This window comes from Lissotriton helveticus, chromosome 8 (assembly GCF_964261635.1).
Source record: "Lissotriton helveticus chromosome 8, aLisHel1.1, whole genome shotgun sequence".
In the NCBI taxonomy this organism is placed as follows: domain Eukaryota; kingdom Metazoa; phylum Chordata; class Amphibia; order Caudata; family Salamandridae; genus Lissotriton; species Lissotriton helveticus.
Window position 1 is genome coordinate 940,171,168 of NC_136069.1, and position 25,474 is coordinate 940,196,641.

Here is a 25,474-nt window from a genome sequence, read left to right on the forward strand (position 1 = left end):
ACAGAGAAAATGTAACAGAAAAAATGAAAACGTGGCTTGTTAGAGCCTTCACCCAAGAAAATGATTTAAAAAGGATGTAAATCTCTAAGTGATATCTCATTTAAAAAAGTAAGCCAGATGATTGTTAATGCTTACTCACAGAATGCTCTCTTAATGAATTCTTTCCAAGAGGCTTAAGTTAACCAATTTTTTTTCTTTGGATTCAGGAAAAACTATACAGTTAAGATAGAGATACATTATTTAAGACTAATGTTCTTACGCGTGCGGTAAATCATGCTTCTCAGTTATTTCAATATTTTGAAAAAGTTGTTATTGTTTAAGAAACACTCAATAGGCCCTCAAGGTCGATGTATATATGGACCTTTAGGGCGGCTACTAATTTTGTAAGTTTAAATACTTGGTTTGAGAACATCATATGCTCGAATACTTTAAAACAAAATGAGCGTGCCATGGAAACTGCAATCTGGCTTGGTTATCAGCTCTGTTGTCGGCCATCAATGTCTGACAATATGTATATATGGACTTTTTGTTCTTCAAGATTTGATTTCTTTTCTGTAATGTTACATTTACTGTTTTGATTAAATCTGTTGTGCACCACTGTTTTAGGGTGTAACCTTGAGAGATACCTTTGAAATAATATTTCTAGAAGCATTAGATTAACACAATCCCTTGTAAGGTAAGGTAGGGTAAATTTTATTGCACAGTTAATTAAAACTCACAATTTAAAATACACAGCTTAAGAGAGATTATGTCAAAGATAAAAATTAATTATCAGGAGTTAAAATTATGTAAATTCGTGTTAACAGTTTACTTTTTGTTGTTGTTCATTTGAGCTACGGACCCAAAATTATGCTCAAAGGCACTGTCTTTCTGTTGCTCAGTTTCCTCGTTTTGTGTTTCCTTGATTCTCTCCGTCACTGCGTCAAGGAATTTTGTAAATCGGCAGTTTAATTGGGTCTCCTGTGGATTGAAACATAATTTGACTGCCTGTCCGCAGGATCTAGTGCCCTTCTGGTTCCATATTGCACATAGTAAGGATCTGCTTGGGCAGATACATATTATGTGGGTTAGATCTTCAGGTCCTGCTCCGCAGAGACGGCAAGTTTGATCTTCCTGATTCCTTTTCCATGGGGCCAGATGAGGGAGAATTGGTAGTATGCCGAGTCGCAGCTTTAGAAATTTTTCTTTGATCTTCTGTTTGAATCCGTGGTCCAGGTACGCTTGAGGCTTTAATGTTTTGTAGTCGTTTAGGACTGTCCATCCGTGAGCCCTTTTTGCTAGAGTTTCCTTATCTTCTAGTAGCGATATTATTTTTGTTACTTTCGTTACTAACTTTTTGAAGCTTTTATGATCTACTGGGGTGTCCCAGAGGTCAGTCAGTTTGAGTCTTTCTAGTGATTCCGTCAGATACTTTCTTGCATGTGATCGTTCTCATCGTTGCAACTCAATCCAAAGGTGGGCATTTAAGGTGCCTTGCTCTGCGTTTCTAATCTCATGCCAGCATTTTATGAAGCTGCCCCTTCTTTCCACTGTCTGTTTTTGAACCCCGAACTCCAGGAGAATTTGGGCAGGAGATGCATAGCTGGGTAGCTGAAATATGAATCTGTAGGTTTTACTGATCACTTTGTCGAGGGTCGGTGGGTCTTTTCCAAGAGTTGATTCGCTCCCATATGTCAGCGTCGGTTGAAGGCGAGCTCTCAGTACTTGTAGAAACGGGTCAAGCGTACAGTCTGGCAGTATTTTCTTCAGAGGATTCATCGCAAGATAACTCATGGTGCCTTTTTGATGTAGCGTCTCTAATTGGGGTTTAAACGAACCTCTGCCATCTACTAAGACCCCCAGGTACTTGTAGCACGTTACATGGAACAGTTTGTGTCCGTCCAAGTACCAGCTATTTTTCCTGGCCTTCTTGTAGTTCACAGCCATAGTTATTGTTTTCTTTAAGTTGATCATTAGTCCGTTGCGCTGTGAAAATGAGCTGGTAGTGTTTAGAAGGTGCTGGAGGCCGGTTGGAGTACGACTTATTAGGACCAGGTCATCGGCATAGAGGAGATTGGACAGCGTGATGTCTCCCAGCCGTGGGGCGTGCGATTTGATGCTGTCCAATTCCCCTGGTAGGTCTGCGAGGAAAAGATTAAACAAAGTAGGGGCTAGGACGCACCCTTGTTTCAGGCCTTTAAAGGTGTTGATTCGCCTAGAGAGGTGCGTCCCGTCTCCCAGCTTAATCTTGACCCAGGTGTTGGTGTGAAGTAAGATCAGCTGCTTCAAGAGGGGTTGTGGTATCCCCCATTTTTCAAGCTTACGCCATAGTTTGCCCCGGTCCATATGGTCGAAGGCTGAGCTGTAATCTATAAAACATAAAAAAAGCGAGTTCTTTCCTACTTTGGCCGCGTCTGTCAGCAGAGTTAGTGCCATGACGTTGGTGGTGGTTCCTTGTCCTCTACAGATTCCTGTTTGGTTTGCCGGGATTATATGCTTTGACGCTGCCCAAGATGTCAATTCGTCCAATAGAATACCAGCGTAATACTTTGCCTCTATGTCTAGTAGGGCAATCAGCCGGTAGTTGCAAGGATTACTCCTGTCTCCCTGCTTATAAATTTGGCTTATAATCGATCCTTTCCAGGATTCCGGACAGGTTTCTAATTCCTGTGTAGCCACAAAGAGTGGTACTAATGTGTTGCTCCAGAATTTGGTGTTGTATTTAAATATTATCGGTGGTATCCCATTTGGGCCTGGAGCTCCTTCCGTTTTCCCTTCTTTATTTGAGTTTTTATCCGATCCGCTGTTATGTTGATTTTATTTTCCTTGCTGGTTGTTATTTTGCTATTGGTCGTTGCCCCATCAGTCTTCTTTTGGTCGTGTTTTCCATTATGCTTTTCGTGGGGTTTCTGGACCCTTTTCCTACCTTTCCTGTTTCGTTGTCCCTCTTGTTGTTCTCTGTATCCTGTGTTGTCTGGTCTATGGGGTTGCCTTCATCAGTTTGGTTAAAATGATTATGCAAGTAGTCAGCCCAGGCTGCCTCTGATATGTATGAGCTTATTCCGTGGTGCCCTGGCCGCTGCAAGCTGTGAATTGTTTGCCAAAATTTGGCGCTGTTTTTTAGTTTCGAGTCGCGCTTTATTTTTGCCCAGAGTTCATCGTTTGCCTGTCTTTTGGTTTCCCAGATTGCCTTTTTTAGGCTTGCTTTTAAACCGCGTAGGGCGTCTTGCAGAGGCTCTTTTTTTAGGCTGTGTGTGCAGTTGGTTCAAAATTTGCTTTATGTTCCGTTTAAGTCTTTTGATCTCCAGTGTGCTTGTCTTTCTTGGTATAGACTTCGGAAGTTTGCCTTTAAGCGTCCTTGGTTTTGTTGCATATTTGATCCCGAGGGTCTTCGTGTACCCCTCCCAGGCCTCTATTGGGTTTGCAGCCAAGTTGCCCTGATGAATTAGCTCCTTCGCGTTTGTAGACAGTTCTTCGATCTTATCTTGTTTGTATCTTATACGTTTGAAGTCTGATGTATATTCGGACCCGGCGCTTGCCCTGACTTGCATGGGACTCTCTGGTTGTCCTTAAAACGATTTCTTGTGGGAGATGGTCGCTTTGATCGCTAACACCCAGTTTAAATGATTTGATGATGTCAAATAGTGGGAGAGTTGCAAATGTATAGTCTAGGTGGGAGGAGCTTGTTGCGGAGTAGTAGGTTGATGCTGGGGGGTTATCTTCTTTAAACTGGCCAGCACCCTTAGGTTTAATTGCTCTAATTCTTTTAACAATTGATTTGAGCACTTGGTTTGTTTAATTGGGAGTGCTTGTGCTTGAGTTGGAATTCCCCAGGCTCTATTAAGTTCATGTACTAATTCGTCATCCGTTGCGGTTCCAAAAAGAAAGAGATTAAAGTCACCTGCCAGGATTGAGTTCTCAGCTTCCCCCTCATCCAAGATTCTTGCTGTCTCCTTGACCAGCTCTCTTGCACCTTTCCGTCTGTGCTTCGGGTGTATATAGGAGTTAATTATAATGAGGGTGTGGCCTGGCTTTCTGGTGTTAATTGTTATGGCAGTCGCCTGTATGACATTGGGGGCTATGGTTTTAGTATTTATTTCCTTCATTGATCCTATTGTAAGGATTGAGGCAAGGATCATCAAGCCGCCTGATCTATGGCCAAAGGATGAGGTCCTGGTAGCTGGGACGATTTGCGTCATGTGTCCTTCTAGGACTATCTCAGTTTCTTCCCAGGTCAAATGACCTTAAGTATTTTAGTGTTTCATGATCATCCAATTTGTCAGTCAAGCCATTTATGTTCCAGATGCATACTCTGAGGTTGTTCGATGTTATGTGTGTTGAGGGCTGCACAGGGGACCCTTGTCATTGCCCACCTCTGTTTGTTATTGTTCGCTGTATTATGTCCGGATTAGGAGTTGATGATTTCGTTGTTACCGTTTTAGTATATAAGGGCCTCCCTTGGTGGCCTGGAGACTGGCTGAGAGCTCCTTTTAAAATTGATGTAGCTTTGTGCAGGTGTTCTTTTTCACTCTCCTTTAAAAACGGTGTTGGGTAGGCTCGCCTTCTACCTGGTTCCAGCTTTATTCCCCACTGAGCGAATTTGTTGAGTTCTCCTAAAATCCGATCCACCAGATCGTTAGATGACCATGTTGTCTTTGTCGTTTCTGGTTTATTCTGTTCGAGTGCGGGTTGGAATTCAATTTCAAGTAAGTCAGTTGCAGTGATGCCTTCCAAACCCTTGATCGATTTAATCAGTTTTATTATATTTCCTCTATTCAAGGTGTCCATTCTGCCTCTAGATTTATACTCTGGAGCAAATGTTAATATGTCTGTCTTGTTTGATGGAGTGGCTCTGGTTACTAGGGCTACGGTTTGTTCGGGAAAGTTGGCCCAGTCGGAGAGTTGCTCATTATTATTATCAGTTATGGCTGAAGTTGCCCTTGTTTTGGGTTGTTCTAATTCCTGCTCCAGGAATCCCTTGTAGGCAAACCCTCTTTTTTCAAATCAGCAGTAATACAGCAATGGTTGTTATCCGCGGTGGTGCTGTGGGCTGGGATCTGTTATCTAACAGAGGTCAACGCACGTTTCGGTGTGGGCATGTAGTGCACCTGTCACCTTCTTCAGGACCACATAACAATATTCTGTATCATTTCCATTGATGGGTATGATATGAAGAATTATGTTTATTTTATGGATTTTTCTTCTCATATATTACTTCCAGTCCTTAAAGATTAAATGGGGATCCTGGAGCACAGTCTCCTAGGATGGGGCACAAGTATTTTTAAATACGAATCAGCATAGAGGCTCCTTGATCCGGTGTTGACTTACTTGGTAACTATCCGATCTATAAGTGCACTCTATATGTAGCACTTCAATAAACCTTATTTGCTATGGAGCTTCACAGTCAGTAACCCAGTCTCAAGATGCTCCTAGGATCGGATCCTGTCAAACGGTTAGAATCCACATGGTGTGTCTCAAGCGGAGTCCCTCTAATTAGAGGATTGTAATGGACCACAGGGTGTGAAGATAGAATCTCCGTCTATGCAGATGATATTTTGCTTTATATTGCTGTCCAAGCATCACTTTTAACAGAATTGGGTATGTATATATACATGGTACCATAAATAGTCTGTATACAGAATTAATTGGAACAAATCTCTGATCTATGGGCAGCACAAAACTTGCTGTTGACTGTGATGCTCAGGTGGTTATGGTGGGTTTTCGATACTTGGGAATCTTCATCAACCGGGACCCAGGGGTCTTCTATACATGCAACTTGGAACCCCCGCTCAGGCCTGTAGCCAGGAATATTTGGTTGGGGGGGGGGGCATGGCCCCTGTAATGACAACATCTAGAGGTTTTCCGGCCAGCCGGGTTGTCCTGCCTTAACATATTTGAGCCAAATCTGCTGTATTAATGTGATGTAAAAACAGAAAGGAGTCAGTGTATTTTCATTTGAATTTTATGATTATACTATACACTTCTCTGCGGATTTTTGGTGAAAATGCATGTTTTGTTTTTTGTGTGCCTGGATGTCGTTAGATGTTTTCTTCTGTTTGCATATCTGCAGGAATGCATCTATATTGTAGTTCCAAATCGAAAGCATTGTAAGTATCTGATATTGCTATTACCCAGTTTAACCATACTTGAAATATCTTCCTCAGAAGGATGAAAGACTGAGTTGGCTTTGTCATGTTTACAGAAAGGAGACTAAAGACATGAGACTGGCTGCATTAGGGGAATGTTCTGCCACCATATAGTAGGAATGATTAAAAAGTCCAGATATAGACTGTGTGTTATGTAGGTTTTCGATGATGACGTTGGACCTGAACAGCACAACACAGATGAATCCTTACATTTAACTCCTAAACTTGTATTAGGGAAATTAGGGTAACACAGATGTGTTCCCATCTTGCTGAATATATTATGTTATGGTAACCATTAATGCCCAAGCCTTAGCACCACAGTATTACGCCACCCCTCACATGGCTGGGGCTCTACATCCATGGCTAACAAACTTCAAGATGAATAATACTGAGTGAAGGCCTGCAGGTTCATCTAGCGACTAAGGCCTTGTTTTAATTAACAGAAAGGAAAAAAATGGCTATAAATGAATACATGAACCGAATCGAGGCAAGCACATAGAGATGACCTGAAAACTGAAGGAAGGAATTCAGCTACATTGAAATGAAACGTCTAAAATGCTGCTGAATACAAAGCAGTGCCTGAAAATATAAAGCATACAAAAGACCACTGTAGGAGAGTAGGGTCTGCTTTCCTATGGTCACCCCAATTTTTGCTTTTTGCTTCACTGGTTTTCGACATAATGTGGCTGTGGGCCTGCTAATCAGACCCACAGCCTGCTGTTCTCTCTCTAAATTCACATACATGTACTTTAGGTACATCACCAATTTGGTACTGGACACCTTACCAGCCCCTGTACAGTGTACTATAGGTACCCAGGGCATAGGTGCATCCAAGGCCTACCAGGGGCTGCAGCATATCTTTTGCCACCCCTGGCTGGCCATCCAAACTGACACAACTGGCTGATCACTCAGCTGGGGCAAGGTCGTGTAATCACCCCTTGCTTAGATATAGTATATCTATATCTAAACCTATATCTGGACACATATATACCTATAAGTCACTCCTATGGCAGGCCTTAACAATCCTGGAGGCAGAGTGCTTGGCTTTATGTGAGATGGTGCTCTAGCTTGACCTGAGCCTGTCTGCAGCTTTCGGAACCATTTCCTTATAGCTGTTCTGGGATACTGCCATACCATATACTCTTAAGTGCATTATAATCCTCGCGGTAAATGCTAACTTTGGTTTTGCTTTATCAAAACATGTCGTGTAAGGTGTCATACACTTTGGAATACTACCCCCTCGCCAGTTCTGGCGACGGGGGTAGCATTCCACCCTTCTAGAGGGAGAAGACATGTGGGTAACAGTAAACACGGTTAAAACTAACCAGAGCCCCAGCATCACAAAATGGATGCTGCTGCCACCGACACAAGTCTGGCCTCCTGCTGCTGACCGAAACCTGGCAGGGGAGGCTTGGACAAAGAGTTTCCTGTCACAGGGAGGTGTCACACCACCCCAGACAGGAGATAGTGGATTGGAGCAGGGAGGGTTGAATGAAACTAGACACTGACTGGGGCACACAAGGTGGCCCATGCAAAATCCAGTCAAACCGGTTCTGGGGCACTCCAGCCCCAGCTCTGGCGCGAAACTGGACAAAGGCAAAGGGGTGTAACCACCCCCTTCCCTGGTCCCACCCATAGGAGGGACCTAGCAGGTAAACCAGCCCCTTGATTTGGAATAAAGGTAGGAGCTGTGCCCAGGAGCATTAGATTTATCCTGACTGAAACTTTGATACAGAACTCTGGACCCTTCGACATCCCACTCGACGTGGAAGACTGAAGAATCTCCCCTCCACACTCACCGAGTGCTGCGTGGGGCCCTTTTGCATTTTCCTGCTTGATGCGTTGGTCTGGTCGCTTGCCCGTTGGCTAGTGGCCCCAGTACCGACCAACCTTTAAATTTGCTCTGCTAGTCTGGTTGCTCGAGACTGGCCCTCGCTCCCCTGAAAAGGAGCAACCTCTCTGACCTTGCCGGTCCGAGTAAGAAGCGATCTTCAAATCCTGCGTGGGTTGCCTTTACCAAGGCCTGTTGACTCCGATCCGGAAACCGACACCGCCGACAGCGAGAGCCTTTGTGGGACAGCTCGTGATCCACTCCTGGACATTGTTGATGCCCCAGAGTCCACGTGGCAGCGGAGTCAAGCTTCCCGTTAACCACCTGATTGCGCCCGACTTCGCCTGGTTCCTTCCTGGTTCCATCCTGGTCACTGGCTAGTGACCCAGACTCTGTCCCCTCTGCTTTCAGGTACTCTACATCTTTGATCCACCCTTGGATCCAACCGGACTCTTCTCTCCTGGCCGCCTGCAGCATCTTCATCTCCAGGCTACATAGAACTCTACGACGAAACCCGACACACTTTGGCACCTATGCACCCGCTTCCTGTGGGTGAGGTAACGATTGAACACCGGTGCTCCTGTAGTGGTTTACACCTCTAGTGTCCTAGTTTTAAGTGGCTAAGTTCTAGTCCAGTCGGAAGACTTCTAAAACAGTAACTTTGTAACTTTTACGCACCATTGACTTTGCATTGGTGCATGCGTGTGCTTTTAGCGCTGCACCCGATTCCCGCGGGCTACTCCCGTCCTAACTACTGTTAGTCCAGTGTAGTCCAAGCGATTCCCAAGGCCCTAGGCCTTACCATTGTTCGTAAAGTGATACTTATAGCACTTATTTAGTATATGGTTTGAGTGGCCACCGGCCCTATCCATAATTGTGCAACTTGTGTATGTTTAACTGTGCTTTTGTTTAAACGCTTGTGCCTCTGGACTCATACAGAGTACAGAGGATTATTCTAGTAATAAATACATATATTTTCATAATATATAACTTGTGTAGTGTCCTTTCATTTGATATTACAGGATTGCATATGGTAAAACAGCTGGCTTCACATGCCGTCTTGAGTTTAGCCTAAGACTGCTTAGTCCACACTACCATTAGGATAGCTTGTCTATAAGGTTGACTTACAACCACCACCATAAGGGATTGTTTGGACTGATACAAGGTGCCCACAGAATTGTGGACATCATACATCAGGCCAACTTCTCACAACCACGAATATGTAGAAAGGTATGAATTTTCTCAACCAATGAAACATTTACAGGATAGAGCACAATCATGTGACTAGTGTTCTACTTTTAATTTTACTTTCTTTCTTCAATATTTTTGTTAGATGCCCGATGGAGCTACCTGGTTTAGCTATAGGGGAGACAGGTTGGGGATTCCCCCCTTGGACGTCACCTACCCAGTCGGTCTTTAGCCAGACTTCCTTTCGTCTCTCCTTGTCTTCTCTTCCCGCATCCTCCCTCTATTTATGTGTCTCCTTCTCTCCTCTCTCAATGTATTGAGACTGAACTATTTTGTCTGATGCCCGATGGAGCTACCTGGTTTAGCTATAGGGGAGATGGGCCGGGGACTCCCTCCTTGGTCGTCACCTACACAGTTGGCCTTTAGACAGACTTCATTTTGTCTCTCCTCGTTGCCTCTTCCCCTATCCTCCCTCTCTCACCTTCCTTGTCCCCTCACCTCTACGCTCCATTTATTTTGCCCTCCATGTTCTTTAAATGTTTCCCATTAATACCTAGCTACTTGGCCAAAGCCCGATGGAGCTACCTGATAGCTATAGAGGAGATAGGTTTTGGGCCTTCCCCCTCGACCGTCACCTACCCAGCCGGACTTTGGGCAGACTTTCCTTCGTCTTTATGCCGTATCTCCCTCCCACCCCTTCACCCTTACCCCCTTCCCCTCTACACTTCACTTATCTCGTTTTCTATGCTCTTGTAATTGTTTGTCTAGCAACTGATGTAAATTGGAACTGATGTAATCTTGTAATTTTGTGGAAATTCATGTAAAGCGCTCTGATACCTCCGGGTCTAGCCAGCGCTATATAAAACTCTTAGAATAAAATAAATAAATAAATAAATACATTTTCCGTAGTGCATATCCTAGCTTTGGTAGAAATGCCAAGGAGCCAGGAATTACATTTAATAGGGCCCTCTTGGAGACCTAATAGACATGCCCTCCCATGTGGTACAGTTGGTTACGAGACTGCAAAAGACACCCATCCAATGACATTAAGACTAGACAAGGACCAGGTGACAGAGAAGAGACTGCAAAAAACACCCATCCAATGACATTAAGAATGCCCAAGGAGACAGAGAAGAGACTGCAAAAGACACCCATCCAATGACATTAAGAATGTCCAAGGACAAGGAGAAAGATAAAAAGAAGAAAACAGAGAGGGCAAGGACGAAACAGGAAGAAATATCTATTTCTGTTTTTATCTGGCTATCCAATTATCCATAAGCTACTTACCTATCTCTAACTGTTACTATATGTCTGCATCTCTATTTTTGTGTATATATATATATATATATATATATATATATATATATATATATATATATATATATATATATATATGAAAACGTACTTCTTGAAAAGAAGAAAGAAGGCCAGCGGGGATTTGTGAAAGAACAGCTTGCTTTATTTCAGGATGGCGCCAGCAGCGACGAATGCATTTCGGTCTAACAGACCTTCCTCAGCGTCTAATGCTGTGTCCTTTTCAATTGCTGCTCACACTGCGCAAAATACTCGAAAACACTGCTTGCTCCTCCCTCTGATGCTGTAGGCACACCTGCGCAGCTCCCAGTTGGTTGAAGGAACTACGATTCCCAGCATGCACTTTCCCGGCAACAGTCTGGTAAGTGGCGTGAGGGGGAACTAGACTGTAGGTCCGTGCTTTCACAGGTGAGTGGGAAAGGGCAGTTGACATCACCCCAAAGTCCGCAGTCATTCTTCTTTGTCCCCGCAATACTGACACAGCCATTTCCCTGATAAGAGAAAACGAGAGAGCTGCCAAATGCGAGGCGTGTTGCTCCTTTGAAGTAAAATACCTCCTTCCTCGCGCTGCAGCATCAGGTTCCTGGCGGACACCGGCTCTTGTTGATCCCTCAACCGCAATACAAACGCTGGAACAGCGAAAAGCCAGTAAAGAGTCGGGTCGCTTCTTGTGTCAGGGCCTTTCTGAGGTGCGCCTCTGGCTGGCGCATAGTTTATGAAAACGTACTTCTTGAAAAGAAGAAAGAAGGCCAGCGGGGATTTGTGAAAGAACAGCTTGCTCTTTATTTCAGGATGGCGCCAGCAGCGACGAATGCATTTCGGTCTAACAGACCTTCCTCAGCGTCTAATGCTGTGTCCTTTTCAATTGCTGCTCACACTGCGCAAAATACTCGAAAACACTGCTTGCTCCTCCCTCTGATGCTGTAGGCACACCTGCGCAGCTCCCAGTTGGTTGAAGGAACTACGATTCCCAGCATGCACTTTCCCGGCAACAGTCTGGTAAGTGGCGTGAGGGGGAACTAGACTGTAGGTCCGTGCTTTCACAGGTGAGTGGGAAAGGGCAGTTGACATCACCCCAAAGTCCGCAGTCATTCTTCTTTGTCCCCGCAATACTGACACAGCCATTTCCCTGATGCGAGAAAACGAGAGAGCTGCCAAATGCGAGGCGTGTTGCTCCTTTGAAGTAAAATACCTCATTCCTCGCGCTGCAGTATCAGGTTCCTGGCGGACACCGGCTCTTGTTGATCCCTCAACCGCAATACAAACGCTGGAACAGCGAAAAGCCAGTAAAGAGTCGGGTCGCTTCTTGTGTCAGGGCCTTTCTGAGGTGCGCCTCTGGCTGGCGCATAGTTTATGAAAACGTACTTCTTGAAAAGAAGAAAGAAGGCCAGCGGGGATTTGTGAAAGAACAGCTTGCTTTATTTCAGGATGGCGCCAGCAGCGACGAATGCATTTCGGTCTAACAGACCTTCCTCAGCGTCTAATGCTGTGTCCTTTTCAATTGCTGCTCACGCTGCGCAAAATACTCGAAAACACTGCTTGCTCCTCCCTCTGATGCTGTAGGCACACCTGCGCAGCTCCCAGTTGGTTGAAGGAACTACGATTCCCAGCATGCACTTTCCCGGCAACAGTCTGGTAAGTGGCGTGAGGGGGAACTAGACTGTAGGTCCGTGCTTTCACAGGTGAGTGGGAAAGGGCAGTTGACATCCCCCCAAAGTCCGCAGTCATTCTTCTTTGTCTCCGCAATACTGACACAGCCATTTCCCTGATGCGAGAAAACGAGAGAGCTGCCAAATGCGAGGCGTGTTGCTCCTTTGAAGTAAAATACCTCCTTCCTCGCGCTGCAGCATCAGGTTCCTGGCGGACACCGGCTCTTGTTGATCCCTCAACCGCAATACAAACGCTGGAACAGCGAAAAGCCAGTAAAGAGTCGGGTCGCTTCTTGTGTCAGGGCCTTTCTGAGGTGCGCCTCTGGCTGGCGCATAGTTTATGAAAACGTACTTCTTGAAAAGAAGAAAGAAGGCCAGCGGGGATTTGTGAAAGAACAGCTTGCTTTATTTCAGGATGGCGCAAGCAGCGACGAATGCATTTCGGTCTAACAGACCTTCCTCAGCGTCTAATGCTGTGTCCTTTTCAATTGCTGCTCACGTATATATATATATATATTGCCACAGCTTCTTCTTCCTACGTTCAGTAGACCAAAGACACGGCACAGCAACAGATAGTTTTCTGCGTTATTTATTTACACACCAGTGCAAAAAAGAAAGTGCATCAAAATGGACGGTCTACGCGTTTCGGCTCCTGCCTTCCACTGGACCATAGAGTCCACAGGTCTAGACCTTACTTATATACAGTGAACAGTGTAAGTACCCTTTACTATTTCCATGGTCATCTAGACCACCAACCCAGCATAGTAAACACATGGTCAATACATGTTTGTAATTATATATATACATAATTATGGACAATTTACGTAAAGTACCAAGAATAATCCTGAACCATTTTAAATAAAGTATTTCATATCAAATTAAATTCCGTCCTACATGTGAGTATGTACAGTTAATGTGAAGTACAAATGATAACCCAGTATCGACTGTTTTAAATGAAGTATTTACATACATATATATCAAGGCTCAAAACTCTGTTTAATTCTCCAAACAAAGTAGAAGCACTCCATGGTGGGTGGTCAAAACGTTTTTAATCCGGCAACAAAACAGACGCGTTTCGGACGTCTAGTTCTTCGTCAGTGTTTAAACACTGACGAAGGACTAGACATCCGAAACGCGTCTGTTTTGTTGCCGGATTAAAAATGTTTTGACCACCCACCATGGAGTGCTTCTACTTTGTTTGGAGAATTAAACAGAGTTTTGAGCCTTGATTTTGACACGCGGTACCGGCTTGTTGAAGCACCCGCCCACGAGTGCCCCGGGATCGTTTGGTACAATTGGAGCTTGAATATATATATATATATATATATATATATATATATATATTCACTGAAAAAACCATCGGTTAGAGACCATATATAGTTAGCTGGACATTTTATTGACATAAAACCAATGAAATTCCATATATAGCTAGTTGCACTAACTATATATCGCGCACCCGCAATCCACTGCTGATGATGTCACATATTACATCATTCATGACATGGTCAGTGACATCACTGATGACATCTCAAATGACATCACTGATGACATCACTGATGACATCTCAAATGACATCACTGATGACATCACTGATGACATCTCATTTGACATTACTGATCACATCACTGATGACATCATTCATGTGATAATACAATGAACCTCTTCAGACTCTAATATAACCTTAGATACACTCAGTGTAAACAGACACTCACAGACTGTCACTCATCCATGAAGTTACACACACACCTAGTCAGTCATGCAAAGAATCAATCACACCTCCATTTTCTCAACTATACAGTTATACACACCTTACTTATTCAAACATATACTAACACATATTTACTCTCTTATACAATCCTGGATACAAGTTCACAATGATCCATACAGCCACTCACACATTCACTGGCTGTTATGCACAGTTATTTATATATGTCAACTCTCACATGTACTGTGTTTTACATATGTACTACTTTGACATGTAGCACTGAGATATCCATTCACTCACCAATACAGTCATGCACACAGTCAACCGCCCATACAGCTGTTTCCACATGCACTTTTGAACCCATACATCTATTGAATCAACTGCTCACACATCTATGCACAGAGTCATACACCTCCCAGCCACCCATACACACTCTCAGTCTCCCATGCAAATACTTGGGCAACCAATCAATAACCCATATAGTTAATCATATAGCTAATGATCAACACATGCAGCAGTTTACAGAACAACAGACATAATGATGCACAAATTAAGACAGTTTAGTCACTAACCCATGCACTCAGTTAGACACATTTAATCACTCACTCATATAGTCAGTCATGCACCTACTAAATCCTTCATCCAGACACTTATAAATCCACTCATTCTTCAATATGTAAGACATATTTTAACTTTACAGAAACATACAGTCACTGGATGTAGTCATCTAGTGTCTGTGTGTTTTTGTAAAGTTTAAATATGTTTTACATATTGAAGAATGAGTGGATGTATGGAAGACTGAGTGTGTGTGTGCCTGGCTGGGAGGTGTGTGACTCTGTGCATATCAATGTGTACTTGTATCAGTGATTGTATAAGAGAGTAAGTATGTGTTAGTATATGTGTGAAAAAGTATGGTGTTCTGTGTTTAACTGTATAGATGAGGAAATCGAAGTGTGATTGATTCTTTACAGGACTGACTAGGTGTGTGAGTAACTCCATGGATGAGTGGCAGTGTGTGAGTGTCTGCATAGGTGTATGAGTGCATATGATAGTGTTGTAATAATGAGTGACTGTATGTATGAGTGATTGTATGGGTGAATGAGTGAATGTGTGTGTAGACGTAGGAATCAGTGAGTGCGTATGTAGTAACTGGTATTGGTGTGTCATGATGTCATCAGTGATGTCATTTGAGATGTCATCAGTGATGTCATCAGTGATGTCATTTGAGATGTCATGAGTGATGTCATCAGTGATGTCACTGACCATGTCATGAATGATGTAATATGTGACATCATCAGCCGTGGATTGCGGGTGCGCGATATATAGTTAGTGCAACTAACTATATATGGAATTTCATTGGTTTTATGTCAATAAAATGTCCAGCTAACTATATATGGTCTCTAACCTATGGTTTTTTCAGTGAATTTTCAAGGTTTTGTAAATGCAAATTCCTAACTATATATGGTCTATAACCTATGGTTTTTTCAGTGAATTTCATTGGTTTTTTAAAAGCTAATATCTATAGCTGTAAAATATATTCTTTATTACGTGACGTATCACGTAGCCACGTGAGACGCCTCATGACGCGTCGCATAACCGTGACGTATCGGCTCTGCAGCGCAAACAAAACCCGTAACTTAAGCGCGCCGGAGCACGCTTACAGATATATAGATTTTTTTTAACCTTAATTAGACAAAATCCACACGTGCACACGTGCACATATCTTGAGGCCTTGCAAATGCACATCAAACAAACAGTCCCTACAATTTTGCCAAGTTTGCTGGAAATCTATTCCCTTAATTTTTTTTTTACTGTTTCTCTTGGTTTTCCCCTTGTTACGCTTACCGGGACGCTACCCGGTACGCGAACCGGACGCTCCAAAAACACAAGATGGCGGACTCCCGTTACGCTGCCGGTTAGTTGCCCGGTTCGCGTACCGGGAAGCGCCTCTACCGCGAAAAATCGCAAAAAAATTATTTTTTTATTTTTTGCCCCGCGGGGGACTTTAATATCCCCCTCATCAATCCTAGGGGTTCAGGAGGGGGTCTACCTTGCCCCCTTTTCTTCATTTCCCCCTTCGTTTTTCACCACATCTTGTCTCTCGAACCTACCGAGAGACAAGATGGCGGCCGCTCCGGACTGTTTAGAATGTTGACAGACACTGGAGAGCCAATCAGCTTCGCTTCGCGAAGTTCCGTTACGCGTCAGGTACGCGAACCGGGGCGCTAACCGGAACGCTGTTACAGATATATATTTTTTTTTTACATTAATTTATCAAAATCCACTGGAGCACATATATTGAGACCTAGCAAAGGCACATCGGGCAAACAATATCTACAATTTTGCCAAGTTTCGTGGAAATCCATTCAGCCGTTCGAGCTAAAAGTGAGTCCAACCGCCCTATGGAAAATTGCATGGGAAAAACGCGTTTTGGGACCCCCCTTTTTTCTCGGCCCCCCCTTGATGGAACCCCCCCAAATTTTCAGTGGCTGCTCAGAAACAAAATGTTCAATTTTCCTGAAAATTTCAGCCAATTCCGTCCCCAAACGCCAAAGTTATTCGACATAGAATTTTCAAAAATCCCATAGGAAAAAAATCCTAACTATATATACCTACTGGCGACCGCCAGTAGGTAATATATATATATATATATATATATATATATATATATACATATATATATGTTCCTGTGTTCGGCCTGTATCTATATCTAGCTATCTAGCTATCTGTCGGTCTATCCGGCACTAACTATCTCTGTATATCAACCTGTCTTCATTTAGCTACCTTTCTATCTATCTATACATACATGCATAAATACTACATGCCTAGGTGATTTTATTGCATAAACTGCTGTGATATAAAAAAACATATTTCACACAGGGAACCATGACATATGAGAAATATTTCACAGTTCCTTGTGAAATGTAGGTTTCATAGTCATAATGACAAACCCCAAACAACTCTCTACAGCTTTACCACTGTCAGGGCCACTAGAATTACAAGGCAACGCTATCTGAATTGAGCAGCTAAAAAGGCGAATAATGCTGCACATTTTGGCAGTATTATTTTCATACATTGAGCTTGAAACAATTTTTGTGGAATCTTCAAATCATGCAAACTTATGTGGCAAACATGGTAAATCTATAATTATGTGGTAAAGGCCGCAGCTATATAGTTGCAAAAATCAACATGCCCTTTCCATTCCCCATTGTTTTCCTAATACTTTGTTCATTAACTGTAAACTCAAACATTTTAATTCCAATCTGTGCTCGTTGTTAGCAGAATTTTGAATCAAATAGATTTCTCATACTAACTACTCAAATGGTTACATGTGCAATATAGTCCTTTTTTGCCATTGCAGGGTTCTGGTGAAAGAAGAGAGCAGCAATGCTCCGAATCTTTGAAAATATGGAGCATTTCCGCTCCCCTCTTTTCATGCAAAGCAACTAGGAACTTTGCTTGTTGCCCTGCGTTGTGTGAAAGTTTAGTAAATGTGGCCCTAAGTATACATAAATCACCAACTGCCCCAGCATCCATGTGCTGGGTATAAATTACCCTCTGACCCGAGACCTGCAGGGACAGCAGTCTTGGTCTATTGATATAGCTAGGGACAAAAGATACAGAGAGATTTTTGAAATAATTTCCTTCCAGCTTCATCCAATGCATGCATTACAGTCTGAATTGAGTACTCAGTGCTTAAAGCCCAATCAGTAGGGTATTTCTCCAGTATTTAAGGGCCAACTCTACCATATTCAGTATGGAGATCAGACCACCTTTTTGTTTTTGCAGTACTCATCTGTACTGTTGTTTCAAATTATGGGGGCACATATGGAGGTTTTGTACATTTCTGGAAATCTCCTCTACTGTATTTTGTCTGGGGGATCATCTGAATTATTGTTTCAATGCCCGAGATGGTGTCTGGTGCGATGAATGCATGCATGGTGAATATAAACAACTGGGATTTCATTGTGTATGTTGAATGAAAGTTAAATGAATGGTTGCTTAATTGTAGGTCATGATTGGATGGATTCTGGAAGCCACCTGGAATGGAGTTTGGGACACTAGTGAGATAGCTTTACCTTTCAGGGCACACTTTTGGATGCACGATGCTACCTCTGCTCACTGTAACTGTGTGGACACCAAATTTGTTTGGAATTTCTGTTAGCTTACTGAATGTCTTAGCGCTCCGAAGTGACTCCAAGGTGACATGTTAGAGCTATGTAAAAAAATAATCAAGGAGAAATTATTCCCCTGTGGAGGATCAGAGGGCTGTTTAAAGCAACCCTCATGGTACACTATGGCAAACGGAGATGCCATTTAAGGTGACCAGATGTTGGTGATTTGCTCGGATAGTGCCTTTTTTTATTACATCTGTCCTAGCATCCTGACATGTTTTACTTAATGAAATACTTCTGTTTTTGTTAGGTTGAATGAGCACAAGCATGCCATTCCTTGCATCGAACCGAACTGTATGATCTGCATGATACAAAGATGGCTATCCCTCTAACACAGCCCTTCCACGTTTCCCAGGGCTATGTTTGACTAGCTCCTTCCGTCTAGGTTTTTTCCTTTGCATTTGGTATTTTTAGTCTTGCTTATCCCAAAGGTAAAATAGGGAATACAAGTCCCATAATGAAAAGAAAAACACTCATGTGGACCATCTAGTCGTGCATTGACCGGGTAAATATAGCAGCTAGGCTACAAGCAAAGCTGCTGCCTTTTCTTACCATTGCTGCAATAGAAGGGGTAAAAGTCGAGCATGTCAAACATTTTGTCTTTTTAGGGAATCCAATTGCAATGTTTTTGTTTCATGCTATGTTTACCAAGTGAGAGATTTCTGGTGAAAATGGTAGAATGTGAACACACTCCAAGCCAGATCAGGTACCATACTATTCCAGGCTCAGCAGATCCCCATAGCCCAGATCCACTTACAACCCCCATATGTCTGCCCTGAAATAAGCAATTGCCGGCCAACATTTCGATTTCTCTTTTAGTGTTTAATCACCACAAAAACAACAGCAATAGCAATATCTTTGAAGCTATGTGATACCAGAGTAAATGTAAATGTAAATGTGGGATACTTGTAAAGCGCACTGTTACTCTACCCGAGTGTCCTGGCGCTGTAGACCGCTGGGGAACCCGTCCTGGTTTTCCCTGTGAGATGGTCCCTTTCTGGGTAACTCCAGGGTGAAACCAGGCATCCCCGGCGTCTGTGGGGGGCCGTTGTAGAGATGAGGCAAGCTTAATGCCCAGAGTTACCGAGTGTGTTCCCTGGTTAGAGTAGGCACTGAGGCGAGAATTATCGAGTCCGTTGACCCTGGTCCAAGACCCTGCCGCGTCGGGAATTGAACCCTGGTCCCGGGCCGTTCTCTGCTTACAGGTCTGCCGCCTCTAACCAGTGAGCCACACCTCTCACTATAGCAGTGACTCATCTTTGTATTTCTATGCTAACACTTACCGTCTGTCCTGGTTTTTGGTTTTGAAAGCCTGGCCACCCTACAATCACCAGAAATAAAATGTGGCCTAAGCCCACTGAGAGAGTCTAAAATAAGAGTACGTTAGGCGAACTCTGCATACTTGTGGGATTCTGAGCAAACCTTCTAGCCCCAGCACTTATTCTGTTCCAAATTAACCACCAAATCCAGTAAATACCTCAGATTTGAATTGCTACACTAGTATAGCTCTACACAATACGTAATAGCTTTTGAGCATGTTGTGAGGATGGTGCTAATTTCAAGTCAAGTCAAGTCAAATAACTTTATTCGGTTATAATACACAGATAACCATAAAAATACAATAAAATCACATCATATAATAAAAAAATACTTAAATAACAAACTATCCAAATTCATACAAATTCATACAATAATCTCATTACAGTTTGAACACTTATTGATTTCCGTGGAATAAAAACATTTTTAAGAAAAGCCGAGACAGATGCAACAGTAAATATATTATCAAGCTTCTGGATTGCTAAAAAGGCAGGTCGGTATTGTCTAAAATTCATATACATTAATATGGGCATTATCCACCTTTTCCTCGGAATTGTGTAAAATTTACAAAAAATAGAATATGGATGTCAGATTGATTGGACAAGTCGTCACAAGGACATTTAATGATTCGCTTTCTCCAATCATTCACGTTAGGAAAACTTAGTAGCCTAAACAAGATACCAAGTCTGAAACAAATTAATAGAAACCTTTCAAAGTCTCTCATCTGTAAAGTAATATATGGTTGGATGACATTCGCGGTCGTTATCAGTTGATGTGAAATCACAGATTTTTTAGTAAACTCCACATTATCCCTACGATCCTCCAGGTAAGTTATACATATTTTTGTTAGCTCTTTCCTCGGGATCTGGGTCATCGTCAAGGGATCTTCATAATAATCCTGATGACCGATATTTACAAGGAATGTCTTAATGTACTGTAACCATTTCATCTTGTGTACACAATCAAGATTTATTGCATCCCTCAAAATGAAACGGTTAAAAGAACATTCCTCTGTGGTCCAAACCCCATGCCACAGAAGGATCGGTTGCACCTTGATGATATCTTCCAAATACGGAAGTCTGAGTTCAACATGGCAATTATGGGTGGACACACTATCCGGTACTGATAATAAATATCTAAGAAAATTGTTTTCTGTCGCCTGAAGGCTTATCACATTAGAATCCCCCCTCTAATTTAACAAACAGCAGAGTAAGCCATGGTCGGACTGAACTTGGCTAACCAGCTCAGTGACACTACCTGCCACTTTAGGTTTTAGTAGTGAGAAAATAGGTGTGAGCGAGCCACTGAAAGTTAAAGCCAGATGTGTGTCTTTGGCTCAGCTGGAGTTCCTCCTGGACCATTGAGCTCAAAACGAAATGACTTTTAATGTGGCTGCCTTTCTCCCATGTTCTAAGCCCGGGCACCAAGAATTAAAGTCAAAGTATTAACCTTTGCTTTAAAACAGGAGATAAAGAACTTCCTATCTAGAGAGTAAATTGCTCAATGTGAAACTACAAATTATCGGTAAGTCCCAGCTTCCTTTCTTGACTAAATTGTGTGATCCTAAGCAAAGCTTTGTTTCAATGTGCCACCTTTATTTTGTATCATTACATATGGGAACACATTAAAATAGATGAGCTTAGGATGTGCGCAGTACTAAAAACCTATTGTGTTTGATTTAATACGCTATAATATTGCTCCAAATTTAATAAGAACAAAGGGCACATATAATGGAGTTGCATCTTATTGTTAACTAATGGCACTGTCCTCTTTGAGAGGGATAGGAATGTTTATAGGCTGAATTTACAAACTATCAGTTTTAATAAATGCCTCTCAATGCAAGTATATAAGCTGATGTTTTAAGGGGAAACTCTTCTGCTTTCCAGAATTAGGATTTAACATCAAAGCATTAACCATTGATGTAAAACAGACAGATAGGAGGAATACATTCCTATCTAGCAGGGGGATTGCACAGTGTGAAACTATAAAACATGCGGTCAATCCCTGCATCCCCATTTGAGCAAATTGTGTCATTCTAGGCAAATATTTTATTTCCCTGTGACACCTTTTCTTCATTATCGCATATGAGAACACCTTCAAATGTGTATTTAGGATATGCATTGTACCAAAACCTCTTGTGTTTAATTTAATAGGCCATAATGTTGCTCTACCTATAATAATATACGGCACACATGATAACTGACTAGCCTCTTCGTGTTCACCAAAAGCATTGTCTTCTTGGATGGGTCACTATTTTTTTTTAAGTTAAAGTTTAAAAACTATCAGTTTTAATAAGTGCTTCTCATTGAAGTGATTTAAATCTGAAATAAGGTACAATTTAAATATTTCCGCTTCCGGAATTAATAAGACTTTAAGTCAGGCTTTTTATCTTTGATGTAAAGCACGAGAGAAAGAGAGTCCCATCTGGTTTCTAATTAAAATTGCACAACGGGAAAATATAAAACATGAGACCAATCACGGCTTCCCTGCATAACAAATTGTTGATCTTAGGCAAATATTTTATTTCTCCATGCCCAGTTTTTATTCATTGTCCCATATCAGAACACTATCAAATATGTGAGTTTAGGATGTGCACATCCTCTTGTGCAAAAATCTTGTGTTTGATTTAATAGGCTCTGATGCTGCTCCACGTATAAAAAAATCTAAGACGTATATACGACACAATTGGCAACTGACTTACAGGTAGATTCATCAAGCATTTTTGCGAGCGCAAACGGTGCGAATCGCAGAATTCGGCCGTTTGCGCCCGCAAAAATGGCAATTAAGATTCATCAATGGTTCATGAACTCGCAATTTGAAAAATCGCAAATAATTGCGATTTATCAAATTGCGATCGCATTTAAGGAATCTCAATTTGAGATTCCTTAAATGCTATTCATGAATCTTTTAAAAATTGCGAAGTTGCTATTTTTGGCTGCTATTTACAGCGAAGTCTGACTTCGTGGTAAATAGCGAACATTTTTCTAAGTTGTATGTTACACACACATGTCCTTTGGACATGTGTGTGTGCAACATCAGTCTACATTTACATTTTCAGGGGTGCTACAGGGTGTCCTTTGGACACCCCTGGCACCCTTGAAATCGCATCCTTATTTGCGATTAGCAAATTGCTAATCGCAAATAAGGAATGACTCCCCATTCATTCCTATGGGCAATGTATGGGGAGTCATTCCTTATTTGCGATTAGCAATTTGCAAATCGCAAATAAGGAAGCTGTAGAAATCGCAAATAAAATTGCGATTTCTACATGAATCCCGTTTTGCGAATCCTTAATAGCGATTCCTTAATAATCGCTATTAAGGACTCGCAAAACGGGACAATAATGAATCTGGGGGTTAATGCTTAGTGTTCTTTAATGCAATTGTCGTTTGGGTGGGTTTAAAACCATCATTTGTACTAAATGTCTCTCAATGCGCTGATATCATCTGATAGTTTATGGTGAAACGCTTTTCGAAGATGCTTTTGAATCTTGAAGAGATTTTGTCATATTTTCACATGGCTGCAAAGTTTGCATGGCAGATATTTTCATGACCCTTCGCTCATGAACGGGCTTGTTCGAGCCATGCCTGACCCCCTGCTCTGCTCTGGTAGGTGCTCCCTAGTAATTTATGGTCTCACCCACATCTTATGAGAAAGGTCACTCATCCGTCCAGTACTGAGGGCTCCTGATTCTTTGTCCGGCTGGAGAACCCACAGCTATCCTGGTCACTGGTGCTGCAAACAGTGTCATGTAGGTGGAGAGCAGCGTCTTGCCAACATTACGATGCCAGCTGCTGTAGCAATAAGGGACCTCAGGCCCCGAGATCCGTAGCTCTGAAGCTCTGTCTGTGCCAGCAGAACGTAATCCTGTGATTGCACATACTACATTGAGCGGCAGCTCTGACACTGGCAGGCTGGTGCGTGCTTCAAATGTTGGTTAAGCAGCAGGTGCATTGCAAGAAGCAACCCAACTCGGTCCTATACTATGTGTGAAAGTAACGCTGTTCCCTGAGCTGTGCGGCACACGTGCAAAGACACCCAGGATCTGCTGGAAGAGTCAAGCAAGGGTCAGGAAGGGCACGCCCCATAGCCCTGGGCCCTCCTCTGCTTTTCTTGTGAGTTTATTTTCGATTTCAGGGGTAAATGTCACGCGTGTGACTGCACCGACCCTCCACTTTCTTTGTGGACAAATCCACGCCCAGCCTCGACTCCTTTAGTAAAGCCTGACAGTGCAACCCACTATGCAGAGCGTTTTAAGAGCAGGCCCAAACTTCAATAATAATGTGGCAAAAAAACGAAAAGCAAAGGCAAAGCTTGTACTTTTTAGGGGGTCACACAGAAATATAGGCTGGCCCGCTCGGCACCCCCTTTGCTACTGCCCTGCCACAGCTCATAAGACTATTGACAGGTGTCCATAACTGGACGCCCTGCCCTTGTCTCTGCTAGGCAGGGCTGCCCTCTTCAAAATGATGGCCCTGCCCCTTTTTTTGTATGCTCTTCACAACACGGCCTGTCCTGTCCCATTATCCTACTGCCAGGAAATAGATAGTGAAACCTGTACCCTTCTTTGGGATGCCCCCCCCCCCCCCAATAGCCCTTCAGAAACTTACATGGGGCTGGTATAATGGTTGGAATGCTCTCCCCGACAAAAGAAAGCATTATTGAGCGACACAACTTATTGCTATCAATCACAGGGTCCACCTCCAAGAAGAAGAGCCGGCATAAAGGATGGATAAGGATAACACAAGATGTGTATTTGTAAAACAAACGTTCACCCTGAAGGGTATCTTGGCGCTGAATAGCAGATGTTTAATGGTACCCAACTCAATGGTACTCATTTTATAAACCACAGAAGGATGAAAGGCTGAGTGGATCTGCCAGGATTTGAGCCTATGAATGTGAGATCAAACACTGTCCCCTACAGTGGATGCATTAGTCCACAAAGCCACCAGATCCGCCATGCGACCTGGGGGTTATCTTTGAGCCATTTATATAGGAACACATAAGTCACCCTTCCCCAGTCCTACCGCGAATACACTGGCCCTTTGACACACCGCTTTACACGCTATGAGTTGAAAAGACAAGATTACACTGGCACTCCCTTTTGGGATGTGGCGATATTGGGCAGCCTGGCCATGCAGAGAGGTTTTGAAAAATAAGACGTAATTGGCCTATCCAGGGTAGGTGATCATTCTGTGGAGGCAGGGGTATATTCTTCCATTTAGAGAGCTGCAGACAAATTACCTATTGGCACCCATGGAGGCTTACCACTATTAACAAATCTCTCATGCTCTAAAAAGGGTGGTTCCAAGGTGTAAGGACCTCCCTGTATCATTCCTACTTGAGGATAGAGTGCTGGATGATTATATGCCGAAAAAGGCAATCTCACTTACCTATAGTGAATTGCTGAATAACACCCCTGATTCTTTGACCCATTAGAGAGAGAGCTGGGATCGAGACCTGGAGATTTTGAATTTTGAAGGATATCGAATGACCTGAGACGCTAGCATCCCCCAGGAAGGTGGCCATACGTTCCCAATTTCAATTAATACAACTAAAAATCCTCCACCAAAGTTATTATGCTTGCACAACACCTGTTAAAAATGGGTAAGGCAGAAAATGCAATGTGAAAAGGAAAGGCACGTTTTTCCATATGATATAGAGTTGTCCAGCGCTCCAGTAACACTGGAAGGGGGTGCTTGCCTGCCTTAATAGCATTTGTGGAAGTAACTTGGGATTGTCAGCCACATCGCTTCTTTGAAATGTATGGGCTGAAACCGGCTTAACCGGTATGGACCGACTTTGGCTCATGTTGGGATTGAAGGTGGCCAAACGGAACATAGCGCATATGTGGAGGTCCGAACTAAGGGCTCGATTAGGATTGCGGTGACTTCCACCGGCCCGGAGGATGTGGAATTACCGCTGCGGACCTCCAAAACACCCACCGCCAGATCATGATGGTGGTGGGATCAGCGGCGGACTGCAGGTTTGTCCGCCGTGATCCGCGGGGTGTTGGGCGCAATTTGGTGGTGGTGTCTACAAGACACCGCCAGCCAAATTACGATGGGTTAGGAAACATGCTTTTCCGCGGCGGATTTACCGCCGTGGAAAAGCATGTGGACAATAGCTTCTGGGGGGCCCTTGCGGGCCCCCAGGGTGTCGGGGAGTGG

At 43.0% G+C, this 25,474-nt stretch overlaps 1 protein-coding gene across 3 annotated transcripts in view; it reads right to left on the bottom strand.

Moving 5' to 3' along the window:
- Positions 1-25,474, bottom strand: part of ADGRG7 (adhesion G protein-coupled receptor G7) — a 1,657,602-nt gene that overhangs the window by 1,266,464 nt on the left and 365,664 nt on the right. The gene's annotated exons all lie outside the window — the stretch shown is intronic.